Genomic DNA, 14,279 nt, shown 5'->3' on the forward strand with positions numbered 1-14,279 from the left:
CTTCTAGCATGATTTGAGCAGTACCTCTAGCTGAACCTGTGTATTTATTAACTTTTAAGAAATGATGAAAAATAAAGGTTTAGCTAGATGATTAAACGTTTTGTTTAGATTTTTGCTAGATTCCTAACACTCAAAACATGCTCGAAAAGTTGTTTTGTTGGTTGGTGTTTACATTTTAAAATGCGATTGGCTTTTTTTTTAGCTAAGTTGCTACTGGCTCAACCCTGGTCGGTGTTAGCCATCTAGCTAATATAAATGTATTTCAAAATACTAGCCTGCTTGCTTAAATTGCTCACTATAATATACATACTTTTTAATGTGTCCTAACAGAAGGCATTCCCATCTTAATCGCATAGCTCAAATGTGTTAGAATGTTCCAATGAGCACTCATCTAACAATAACCTTTTTCAGAACCAGATTTTCAGACTGGCTTTTGCTAACGCGCCACACAGCATGAACTAATCAAAATCCGCTGGATTAGTGGCTAAAATTCATCACTGTGCTATCAAGACCTTCCCTTCCTAATCAATAACATCTCACGAACTGAGATCAAGATGGTTTTTGTCGACAGAAGTCAGATATTCATTTTCCTACATGTTACTACTTTTTGTTCCCGCTGGCACAGTTTTCTACAGCAGACTATTTGCCGTCGCATTTTATTGCCTTACCCCTCCAGACCACAAGCCACGTTTACCTCATAGCTCTCTGAGTCAGGTTTGGTCTGATCTGTGTGTCTTGGTTGTGCCAGTGGTGTATTCCTTTGCAGGTCTTAATCTATCTGATGCTGGGGGAAACCAGGTACTGTGCCAAGGGAGGTCAATAATAAATCCACATCCTTATGATTCCTTTTTTCATGGCATAATAGCATTGCCATGATGGATCGCTTAGTATTTGAACTGTTAGAGATATCATCCCATCCTTGGAAATGAAAGTTTTGAAATGGGGAAAGGGTCAGTGTGCAACACATGTAAACGTGCCTCTTACTGTAAACTGTTACCAAAATTTCTGTAGAAAATACAATCAGAAAGTCTGAGATTACTGTTGAAATTGCTATTTAATTTATATTCAGATGTATTTAAGATATCTGAATCTATTTTTTTAAAAACAAACCTTTTCTGTTCTTTGCCTTATTCAATTGATCTTGCTTGACTGCCATGGTCACCATTTACTTGTTATCTATGGAATAAAATATCTCCTTTTGTGTTCCACAAAAGAAAATCGTCCAAGTCCTACAAAAAGACCTTAAGGTGGAGTAAGTTAGAAATGTTCCATTTTTTTGGATGAACTAGTCGCTGTAATATGTTGGCCAGAATGCAGAACAAAATGCTGAGATAATTAAAAAGACATTCTCACCTCACTAGAAAAAAGCCTTTCAGCGTAGAAATTAAAAACTTGGCCCTCATTATTCTTGTCACTAGAAGAGATAGAAAATCCTTGGGCATGTTTATTTTGTGTCGTTTTACAACTAAGAATGCAAATCTCCCGTGGTCGTTCCCTCCCCCTTCGTCGGATTGCCTTCCCCCCTAGTGTTTCTTTTTATTTCCATCTTTTTTTGGCTTCCATACTCTGCCTAAACTAACCGAGGACGACGCAGGAAGCCACAGCAGGTCCATCTAACTGTATAAAACGAGAATGGCAACCATTCCTAATCTCACAGGTCAATGTCATGCTGTCCATCCGTCCCCCTCAGGTTTGTCCTGCCGGGGAAGTTTGGGCAATATTGCATTGAGGGCGAGCGTTCCCAGCAATGCCATTGTGAGACCATGTCTCTTATACTCAACCATTCACCAGCTATTCAGCATATGGGTTTTTATCTAGTTATTGAACTTTCCGGTACAACCTTGAATTGGTTTGCAAATGCCACTCTTTCAGAGGCCTGATACCCTGATTACCCGTTCTTTGGCGTTATAGTAAGGTTTTCGCTCAGAACTTAAGACTACTTCAGTCCGTTGATGTGGTGTTTTCATTTATACAAGCTAAACTTGTGATTTGTGAATTTAAGCTTGGTTAATCATGTCCGACTGTACCAATATGTAAAGATATGTTGAAAAGATAATGTATTTATGTATTTGTCCAGTAAGATTTTAAAAGATATTGTTTGTTATTTTAATTATATTGTAAAATATATTTATAAGCTGATATTAATGTGTTATCATGTTTATAAATATAAATTTAATATCCTGGTATCATTTTTATTTTTTAAGTATATACATATTTTGCTTTTTTCTTGTTCTCATTCTTTCTTTGTATTTACCAACCTTTGGCATTTCACCTCAGGCATTTACACGCCCTAATGACACCAACCGTAAATCCAGTCATCTTCCCTTTTGTATGTTGAATCATCATATGAAGCTTGGTAGTCTGCAAGTCTGATGTTAGGTAGAGCTGTATTGGACTTTGAGAACACGTGGTGGTAGTGGCTGCTAGGGCCGTTTATTCATGATGTCGACCTGCCCACGATGGTAAAGTTTTACATAGAGCTCCAAGAGTATGCTTGCTCTGCAGCGTTTCATACTAGACTCCTTAAAATGTTTGCATTCACACACAGGTGGCCCCCCGAATTTTGCGTGTTCTAATTCCCGAACATTCAGTTCTGATGGGAGGGCAACAGAAATTCTTGATAATGCCCGAGATCCTGTTTCCGGCAGGATTCATTCTATTCTTTCTTAACTAGTAATTGGAGAAGGTAATTCTGGTCTGGATTGGATACAGCCAAAAAACGCGCGCTCCTGTAGACTTTACATTCCTGTAAGTCTGGAATCTGGTAATAGGTATTCTGATGAGGCCTATGTTGTCCAACTATGCTTTTTTTTCGAGATCCGTGATTTTAATCAAAAGACGAATAGGAAAGCCATCTAGCCTTTAGCACAGCTTCTAATGGAATGTAGCATGTTCATTTTTTCCTAAGTCGTCACATACTAAAACATCTAATGCAATTATGCTTTTCCCGATGTGTGACGTTTCTTTTGTGTCTGACTACTCTATTAGTGGGAGATACTCTTTATGGTCTTGCCAGTAAAGACAAACCTTGTAGACTGAAACGTGTTTCCCATTGGTTTAAGAGAGTTTGTCGAAAGGCTTACAAAGATGAACACTCAGGAAGTGAATGCAGTAAATATGGTCTATTCATAGAGTGCAGCAGGTCACCAAACAGCTCTCTGGAAATAGACATCTTGAACCCTGGGCCCTGACTAGTACGCAATCAAACAACTAATAACCCATACCATTTTTAAGGTACTTAAGAACAAATAGAAGACTCATTTATGGGAGGATATGGAGAATATCGGGTTCAATCCGGTCCTGTGTGGTCCAGCTCTTGTTACAGCATGGTTGATGTAGTATTCCTGAGCAAATTATTATTATGAATAAAACAAACCACACAACTGGAGAGAAAATGACTCTTATGATAGTGATTCTGTTTAGTGATTCATTACAGAACTGATATTGTAAAAGCAATTTTGCCACCACTGTTTGATTCCCAAACTTATGATTCTTTTGATGGAGATCTTTTTAGTGAATCAAAGCATATAACAAGCAATGTGTGGCTCTCATATTCCAGTTCATTTTAGTGAAAATTAAACAAAGCATACAGTTCACAAGCACTCTAGTTTGTTTCCAAAATGAATGACTCTTTTGTTGTTTTCAGTGAATTAAAAGAAAAGCACAACGGGTGTAGTCCGATTCCAGAAGGAATTACTTTTATGATGGGATTAATTTTAGAGAACCAAAGACATATAATGTGACCAATGACAACAAACCAGTTTTTAGTAGTTAAAAAAAAAATAAAGTGTGACCAGTGTAGTCTGACTTCTTAATAAATGAATTACAGTTTAGCTGATCTTTTTTTTAATGAATCGGAATGACTCTTGTGTGCTCTGATTCCCATTAAATGACGCTAAAGAATCAGTTTTTTTTTTTTCTTTCAGAGAATCAAAAACATACAGCCCTTAAATTTGAAGCAATCCATTTAGAAATGTTACATAAATACAAATGGATATTTGAGATCTTTGCAAGTAATTATCTGAAAGACTCATCAGTCACTGATTAGTCAAGGTTAGCTGAAGGTTTTGTTTGGAGCAGTAATGCAATGCTGTACATTTCTTGCGAGACTTCCAATAATAATAAATTACAAACCATTTGGCAAGAAAGAAAATTACCCGGGGCTGGTTCGGCTGAATGTATTTTTTTTCCTCTAATGACTGTGACATTTTGCCATCTCATCCCAAATGTCAGGATTCAGCAGAGTTCTTTGGTGCTTTCAATAAGAGTCTTCTCTTGGCCGAGAGATGCCGGAGGGCCTTTGCCTAAAGATCAGGCCATGGATTAGGGCCGCAATAAAATTAAAGCCTGCTACCAACACGAAAACCAGAGAAACAGGATTGAGAAAAAGCTCAGGAAAAAAAAAAAGGAAAGATGAATGGGCTTTCCATAAATCCTAACGCATTCATACAAAGACTATTTCCATATATACCTTGTTATAATAGATTCAGTATTTTGTACACATATGTGATTGCTGTAGGAGTTTTTTTTATAATATTTAATTATTCTTTTTTATTTTTTTTTTTGTGTTATTAAGTTACACAAGCAGCGCGTACACATTACGTAAGGGTATATCGAGAGTTAATAATTAACTACAGAGTTTTGTTTATGGGGTGGTGTAGTCAGGCCGTGTTTTTTGCTCGTGGAAGTGGCTTCATGTGGGCATTTTATCAATGGTAGATGTCGTGTTTTTTTGTTACCACGGGAGACGGCCAACCTCAAACTAAAGTGCCTTGCCTTCGGGTTAGATTTATCAGAATCATTCTGAAGTTGCAGTAAAGAATATTTATGCGTTCCTTTAAACAATAGAACCCTCAGACACTGCAGGGGAATTAATCAGAAGTGCCTCACAGATTTTATCATGCTTTTGAAGTGATACTCCCCTGTTCTGGAAGTTTCCTCCTCCCAACATCTCACTAATACAATGTACAGGTGTCTCATAAAGCAATGAAAAGGAAGTCATTGACTTTATTTACCCAACAGGGAGGCTGTTCTCATGATTGTATACATCTTATAATTTGGCTGAAGTTCTCAAGTTCTATTCCCTTCTCCGGCAACAAGCATGAAGGAGAGCAGGGATTACCGCTCCATTCTGCCGGACCCCAGGGGTCCCTTTTCATTCCAAACATGGCTGTGTTTGTGTGTGTGGCAGGAAACCGGGTCGGTCGGGTCCTTTGAAGGGTTCAGTCACTCATCCGTGGAGGCCACAGAGAGAAGCCTGCAAATTCCTTGTTTTTTTTTTTTTTTTTTTTTATTCTACATACCTTATCCATTCTTGTTTCAATGACTGGATGTATTTTTGTTCTCCTGCCGCATCTGGACATTTATTTTAAAACACATTTGACTTGACATTAATCAGATTTCACTCCTAAAGGAGGTTAGCTCACTTTCTGGTGTGTGTTTTACTTATCTGGTTTAACTTAAGCTATTTTGCATGAATAAATGTGGTCCTAGTGTCATATTATATTATTTAATTCAATTCAATTCAAGTTTATTTGTATAGCGCTTTTTACGATACAAATCATTACAAAGCATCTTTACTAGTTCAGAAAATACGTTCTCTTCTACAATTATTTAGTAGTAGCTTATCAGTGGTGACTGTCAGTTCATGTGCATATGGCAGAAATGTTCAGATAGTAGTAGCTTATCAGTGGTGACTGTAAACAGACGATTAACCTATTTTACTGAAGAGGAGATCCCAGTATTGTTTCGCAATGTTTCGCGTTGTGTATACCGTGCGCCCAGTGGTTAATGTGCATAGTCACAAGTCTTCTATTCTGGACACATTCGTATTAGCTGTTCCTCATTATCATCCTCTGTGGCGCCGAAGCAGGACACTGTCTACCCCACCGGACTCCCACTACAAAGCATGAACACAAGCTGGCCTGACCATGTAACTACATCGTTTGTAAATGTGTTTTTGGATTTCGCAGCCCTCCGTATTGCATAGTCAAGCTCTTGACGGACTAGGTCACACCTGTGGCCCGGAATTAAAAAAAAAATTAGGGCTGGAAAGCTATGGCCTCGTGTGGACGTAGCCAGTAGGATGACCTTGCTGATCAAAGAAACCCTGCTATGGGAAGGTAGTTGTCCACATAGACATAAAGGCCAAAGGGATGACCCTTTCAGCCACTGCAAGAGAGCACGGTGACGACTGTTCATTCCAAATCTGTTTATTTTATGAAATGAGTATTGTAGTATTGGACTACAAGCTTTGACACTTGTCCCCCAAAAAGGTTTGGTCATCCATGTAAAGTGAATGAATGAATGTAAGTGAATGGATGAGGGATCATATGCAGAGACTTTTCAACGGGGAATGGGTTCAACACTGCAGCTGGAATTGTACACCAGTTCAGGTGCTGAAACAGGGGTAAGGATCTGTCTCGGCATGTTTAAGAGAAGTCCGACTGAAAGTGCACTCTGCAGTGACCAAACCTCTCATCAGCAGAAAGAATCAGAAAGGCTAGACTCGCCTTGCTGAGGAGCATGTTGTGTAGAGAGAGAAGAACTGGTTCAAAGTTCACTTTAATGATGAGAGCAAGTTTAATTTATTTGGGTCCGATGGGAAAAATTATGTTTTGGCGTCAAACTGTTGAAAGACTGACAGTCCGAGTGTGTGTGTCAGTGAAAGGTGGAGGAGGAAGTGTCATTGTTTTGGGGATGTTTTGTGCAGCAGGAGTTGAGCCTCACACAGTTACAGGGCAGGTGAATGCAACAATGTTTATCAGAACCTCCTTCAGCAACATACAGTTCCTTTGCTGCAAGCATCTCCCAATCAGCCTGCAATTTTCATGCAAGACAATTCTTCCCTTCACACTGCAAAATAGGTAAAGCAGTTCCTTGAGCTAAGAACAATGAAATAATAGAAATAGCCGGCCCCAGAGATCCTGATCTACATTTGATTAAAACCTCTGGAAAAATCCTTGACATACCAAGTATGGCTAAGAAAACCCACTGCAGTTACTGAACTATTGAAGAGAGTGGAAGAAGAGTGGACCAATATCACACCAGCACAATCTGAGAAACCAGTGATGTCCTGCGGCTGCAGATGTGCTGAAGTCATTCAAATCAGGGGCCTCTACACTTCCTACTAATATCTGACAGCTGTGATCATCCAGAATTTTAGTTGTAATCTTCTTTTGTGTTTTCCACAAAATTAAGTTTTTTTTTTGTTGTTGTTGTTGTTGTTGAGATGCCTTGGATATTTTATCAAACATGGTAGTAGAAACAGTATATACCTACAGCTAATACTCTTACTCCTTGAAAATTTTGAGTGACAATAAACAATATTTCAGATGATAAAGATAAAAATAAAGTTTTTGTATTTTTATATTGTTCTCCACTGTACTTAGAAAAGGTTAAATTAATATATATTTATAATATAAACTATTATAAAACAATAAAATGCATATTTATTATTAAGTAATATTGTTTAAAAGTTTGGGGTCAGTAAGTTTTTTTTTGATATTGTTTAATGGTTTTGGGTGGGTAAGATTTACATTTATTCATCATAAATGAATGCCAGGTTCATTTATCAAGTTCAATTTCATTTATTTAAGTTCAAAAGAAATTCAGTTCCATTATAAATAACCTATCAGGCCTATTTGAGTCAATACTTTATTGTGTTTTATGGTGCTAGAAAGATCTCAATTTATGTTTTGAGGACCTCAGAATATCACCCTATAGAAACTAGCGATGTTTTAATAACTCTTCTACTGAAACTATCTAATGGTGTCATTATGACGATATAATGAACATTTTATACATATAATATATATTATAAATTAAAAGAATGCAAGTTTTAGGGCGGGTCAATTGCGACTTAAAATATTAGTAAAATTGCAGTGCAATGTTTCAACCTTTGTGTAAAGCTCATAAAGGTGACTTTTTGTTCTATGTTTGTACGTTTTTGGCTTTTTTTGGTTACTATTGTATATTTGTAGATGCTTTTAAATCCTTCTAACGGCAGCAATAACTATCATTTCTGGAATATTAAGCTATATTTTTATCTCTTAATCAGCTCTTTTGCAAAACGCAGATCGATTGTCAGGGTTGGGTGGCCCGGCTCATTATGGACTTTGTTTTGATCTGACAATGGCAGTGGAAGTGGCACCTCGCTGGAGGGAATCTCGCCGAAAAACTCGCTCACGTATTCAAGCAACAAATGGAGGCCTATGAAGGCTCCACACAGAGGACAAAAATGGGATGGTGGACAGTGAGGTGAGGACACAAAAACCTCCGCCTTTCAATATATAAGAGTAGAGTTCACATTCGTGAATTCGAACAGATGATATAATCTACATTTATCTTATCATTTCAGGCCATGTGGAAACCAGCTTACGACTTCCTGTTGACATGGGCCGCTCAGATTGGTGACAGTTACCAGCGATGTCCCATCCATGAACTGCACATGGGCCTGGGGACCGAATGAAGAATCCAATCACCAAACGTGGAAGCACCTCACCGGCACTCTTATCCTTGTCAATTGCCTTGACACATTGCTTCGAAGCTCCGCCTTAGCTCCGCCCCTCAGGATTGACTGTGCCATTTAGCTCCACCTCCTCACAATAAGTTTTGACATCACCTCAGAAGACTGTGCTGAACTTTTAATGGACACACACTTTTTCTACGTCCCGTCAGCTGTGAGTTTACCTCAATTAGCCGTGAGGACTTCCTGTACCCGGCCACGTCCATATAAGGGCATGCGGAAAGCCAATAAAGCCAAAACACCGAGTGTTTTAAGTGTGTGATATTTTTGAGATTTCTGAAGGCGTTTTTATCAGTTTTCTTCTTTGTGATATCTATATTTTTTATACCGGATGGCACAAAGGAAATTTTTACGATCAGTTTGCCGTTTTACAAGAACGATTTTTTTTTTTTTTTTTCCAGAAAAAAAAAAAAACAACAGATTACATCTTATGTTCGTTACCGAAAACCAAAGGACTATTTTGTGACATTTATCAATGTTTGTCTTGGTCTGGATGTTCTATGTTTCATTGCCAAGTGCTCAAGCCTTTCCACATTTTGATTTTATTCCACTGATTTGTTGTGTCAGTTGCTTTGCACAGAAAGACGGATTAGTCTTACTAGAAACACGAAACACTACAAAAACTAGTTATGTCAGAGGAAGGAGCATAAGGTGTGGTAATGAGATGGTAAGTTCAGGACTGTGTTTTGTCCCTTCAAGCTTTTGCAAAATTTGCAAGTTTGCTTGGCATGACCAGATATCTCACCATGTACTAGGTATGTGTAAATTGCAGGGTTGCATTTAGTTTTCAATAGTGAGTCATTCATTCAATGTTTTTGTCAAGAAACAAATGCAGTCAGATGATAAATGAACAGATCACAGCGTGACTGTGATAATATTTTTGTTTTACATTTATTTTTTTTGTACCTACAGTTTCTCTTTTTAGACTTTTATGTTCTTTTATGTTTTGTGTCCTAAAAGCCTTTTTTGTTGGTTTTAAAAAAAATAATAATCATTTCTTTTACATCATCCTTTACATGTCAAGGAGGTTTTGTGCTGTTTTTTTGGAACAGCATGTAGGGAAAAAGTGAATGTATGTATTTATATATAAATATTCTGGTGTTTTAGAGTTCTGTCACATTTATAACTTGTTTTTTTTTTTTTTTTTTTGTGCGCTAGATCTCGAGGTGTTTGAGAATAACTGTTTGAAAAAGTTATAATTCACACATTGTCTTAGTTGCAGCTATATGTTTAGCAAGAAAACAGTTGAAACATGCTGTCTCCCATGTTGTTCCCATGGATTCAATAAAGCAGCTGTAAATTTAAAGTTTGTCAGTCATTGTGACTATTTTTCATAACTGTGAACTTTGCCTGACTTCAAGTTATCACTCTGTTCTTATTGCAAACTATTAACTCTTTCGTATTATTGCAAAATTTTTTAAAAGTGCAACTTTATATCTGACCACTGTGACATAATTTCGTTATCGCAACTATTTTTCATGTTTGCAACGTCACAATTGCCCCTTCACTGGGAGTTTGATTGACAGCCAATCTGACAAAACATAATGCCAAACCTGTCAATTTATCCGACAAACAAACCATACAGGAGAATAGGTAAATGTCGGTGGACATGACATTGAAAAATGCTGTGTATTGACATCTTTCCGCATTTGAAACAAGATGCTGTCTCATGTTCATTCATGTTTATATTGTGGTATAACTAGTAAAGAGGAAGCGATGATCGATTCACGTGCCACATGAACTGAGGCGCTACAGAGATCTGTCACGACACATTAAAGAGCCAAAAAATTGTATTTAATATTTTAATTTCTTAAAAACTACAAAATTTAAAAGCTGAGACTTTTTCATACCAAAAGTAACCTGCTCTGTCTTGTCTTATTTACATAGTTATTGTGTTGGGGCCCCACATCACGAAGTCTGCCCCTGGTGTGAACATGTGTGGTGTGAGAGCACCATGGCTTGTCAGACATAGTAACGGGGTGTGGGTGTGTTTGTAAAGGGTCAATTGTAATTTTTGTGTTATTTCATCTGCCTCACAATTCAGACAGTATTTGTCATTACTGCAACTGTATAAACTGTATTAAACTGTCAAGCTTTAAATTGTGACGTGTGTTTTTTTTATTTTTTTGCTTATATCACCCACCCCTAAGATATTATGACCACTTTAATGTGCAACTAGGATTGTTTGATTTTTATGCATTTAAGGAATCTGTCCTTCAATGCGTGTGTATTGCAGTCTTTGTTTCTGACCTCCACCCAGCTTTCTGCATCCCTAAGCACTTCAATAGAGCTGACTGTGAAAAATCCATTTACACTATATTTAAATCGCTAAATTAATTACAAGCTTACAGAAAGTCGAATGGGCACTATAAAATCAAGACTGTTTTATTACAATCATAATTAAAGAAGAAAAGCATGATGACATAAGAGTCAATAAAGACATACATGCAGAGCAAACACATCAAATCACAACAACAAATGCTATATCCTTTATGAAATAAAAATGGGTAGGTCCAGTTGATTGATATAGCATTCCAGCTGTGCTAAATGGCACAATATAGTAACAGCTATGATGCAAAACACCTGTTCGCAATAATGATCTTAAAATACAAAGAGGGAAATTTCCATCTGTTCCTCACACAAAGCTATCATATGGCTTCAGAAGGTATTTATAAATAGAGTATGAATAACACAGATTAATTGTATGATACATTTATGTTGCTTTTGAAACTTGTACTCAGTGCACGTTTTATAAAAGAGCAATTAGAAACAGTCTTCAAATAAATATCCTTTTGTGTTCCACAGAAGAATGGGAATGTCATACGAGGAGTGACAAACGTGTGAGTAAAATAATTTTTTTGTTGTAAAATTGCTTTAATCTTAGTTTAAATGCCAGATGCAATATCTTCTAGTTGACACTTAAAATACTTAATATTTTAATAACCATTTATTAGATTAGCTTTATTAGTTTTAACTAATCAAACCCAGGCAATTACTTTCACATACTTAAAAATCATTATTTAGAAGACTTGAATGCAGTAGATGACAGAGAAGTATTTTTAATTACTCAAAGTTAAACTAAATTAAGGGACACCACCACAGCCTGAGCAGCTGGAGCCCCTGCAGTAAATATTTAGGTCTTTTCACAGGTGTCAAGGACTCTGATGTGCTTTATTTCATTGTTTGTGATGTCTACAGTTATCATGTCAAGTGTCAGTCACAAGATTTGTTTTACGGCTAGAAACCGTATAGCGAATATTGACAAAATATTCCCTTGAGTCCTATTAACATTTTCTTTCATATTCATTGCAGTTCTTTGAAGTGAGATGGCAGTGTGTTGTTACGTTTTCCTCCTCCTTTAAATGCAGGATAAATCTCACAAAAAATATCAAGAACATGTGTACCAAACCATGTTTTACTCACCCGACAAGTCCCAAGAAGAAAGCCAAGAAGAAAGTTGTAAAATGTCAGCGACAGCTTTTGCAATATCAGAAATGTGAGACAAAATTATCTTAATTGGCATGACAAATGTGATGGGCGACATTGTTTTCGAGAGATTAATCCAAGCTGAACTTCTATGAGAAGAATGAAGTGGCTTCTTTTTTTAATATATAATAAATGAACTTGAGGAGAGTGATTTAAAGGTTGTCTTCTATTGAATTATTAAGCTTTAAGTTTAGAAAAAGGAAGGTTTGTATCGGTTGTTGAGTCTTTTTACATGTTGGTGGTTTTAAAGAAGTGTGAGCGACTCTATGAGAGTAAGTCTCGAGATGCACAAGAAGGGTGAGCATCCAAAGCTCTTCTTCACTTTTCTGTTCTTTCCACCACCCTTCGATTCTCATAGACCTAAGATCGTTGCTGAAATTCAAATGACAGATGCAAAAAAACAAGGGCAGAAATAATAAAACTCCCCGTTGGATCAGGAGCAAATGGAATCAACCAACCCCAAAAAAACACCCCACAGTCTTGTTTTATTGCAAACAAGACAAACAACAAGCCCATTCATTTGCCCTCTTTCTGAAATACAGTCCTGTCATGCAACACCCTTCAATCTTAAGAAGCTTGCATTCCTGCTAATGATCAAGGACATACATCATTATGAGGAATTAATTGTCTGTCAAAGCCATTCCATTGCAAAATTAGGTTAATTAAATTTTCGGCCAATGCATTACACATCACCATGCGGAAGCTGACACTGAGCGAATTGTGCGTATACCCGACGATGTGTCAAGGTCACACAGCGGGAATGCAGGGGAACCATTCCTCAAGGTTGCCAGGATAACGGCCCCGTGAATGCTTAGGCCCTGATTGGGCATAAAGGATTCATGGCTTTTCAAAGAATTCATATAAACATTTAGAAGAATGTCTGTAAGATGATTGATGCATTTAAAATGTTTTGTTATGTAAACTGACATGTCAGGCTATCGAGTTTGCTTCTACACAGCAGATAGTTTCCAGAGGAAGCTTTCTTTATCAGCACATCTTGCAGATGTAAGGTGCTGTTATGGGTGTAACAGATAATTTTAAAAGACTTTTCCATGTTCATTACATGTTTACAGGTTTAAGAATCAAGTGGTAGGCTACTTTTGGAAAAAACAAACAAAAAACAAACATGGTTTTATGTTCTTTTTAGGTACAAAAAAAACAAAATGTTTCTTGATTAAAGTTATGCACAATCAAACAAATGGTCTTTAATCAATGTATTTAATTATGTTTGAAACGTTTAAGAAAAAAACATGTGGAGTTTAAAATAGTGCTCAAGTTGTTAACGTTAGATAAAACTTTTAATGGGAGGGAAAAATTAAGAGAGTGCCACCTTTAAACAATCCTATTTACGATATGTTCAAACTTTGTTTGGCTCATAACTTCAAAAAATGGGCCGTAACTTGATGCCAATTTTCCCCACAATAGTATCGCACATTATATAATGTGTTGTCTCTATGACAACCCTCAAGATACACAAATAAACACAGCTGCTTGTCAGCCGTTTGTGGGAGTAACGTGGTTTCAAGAACACACACCCACAGCCTGAGGTAGGGGACGAATTTAAATTTCCTTCTTAATTCAATACAGCATTCCTGGGAGGCAATTAACAACCCGTTTGTCTCCTAGCCAGCAAGAAAGGTGCAGGTAAACAGAGCCTAGTTTAGTACCCAATTCTTGCAGTAATACAGACGAAATGGTTCATGAGGGAGTCGCGTCCTGTGCTTATCTTCCTGTCCGAGACAGTTCAAGTCTGTGAGGAAGTGTTGAAGGTGAATGATGTGCAGGTGGAAGAAATCGGGACTAAGAATGGAAAGATTTAGTATGAAAAGAGGAGAGTAAGAGAGCTCGACTTGCCCTCGCTGTTGAAGTAAAAGCCCTTTAATTAACATCTCCTCATCCCGCAGAGTGCAGCAGATGGATAATAGTTAGAAGAATAAATCAATAGCTCCTTCTTCTGCTCCTCTTTGTGGGGATGAATTCATTTCTCTCAGAGAAAGGTGCAAATATTAACGGTACAACTATACATGAAACCAAACCAATTACTTAAGTGGATGCACTTATATTAGACAAAATTAAACTTTAAAACATTAAACATTTAACTCCTGCATGATGTATTTTGTGGCTAAAAAATGAATATTCAGTGGTAAATGATGAATGGCGGCGACTGAAAGGACACCACAGAGGTAGGTGATTTGGTCTTCAAAAAACATTTCTTTTTTTTTGGTTAGTTACTGGTTGAAAGTCTCTTCACATCCCAATATTGTTA

At 37.1% G+C, this 14,279-nt stretch overlaps 1 pseudogene; it reads left to right on the top strand.

The window, feature by feature from the left end:
- The window catches only part of LOC122141682, a 32,910-nt pseudogene extending 24,319 nt beyond the window's left edge, over positions 1-8,591 (top strand).
- Positions 8,592-14,279: the final 5,688 nt, after the last annotated feature.

Source organism: Cyprinus carpio, chromosome B22 (genome assembly GCF_018340385.1).
Source record: "Cyprinus carpio isolate SPL01 chromosome B22, ASM1834038v1, whole genome shotgun sequence".
NCBI classification, from domain to species: domain Eukaryota; kingdom Metazoa; phylum Chordata; class Actinopteri; order Cypriniformes; family Cyprinidae; genus Cyprinus; species Cyprinus carpio.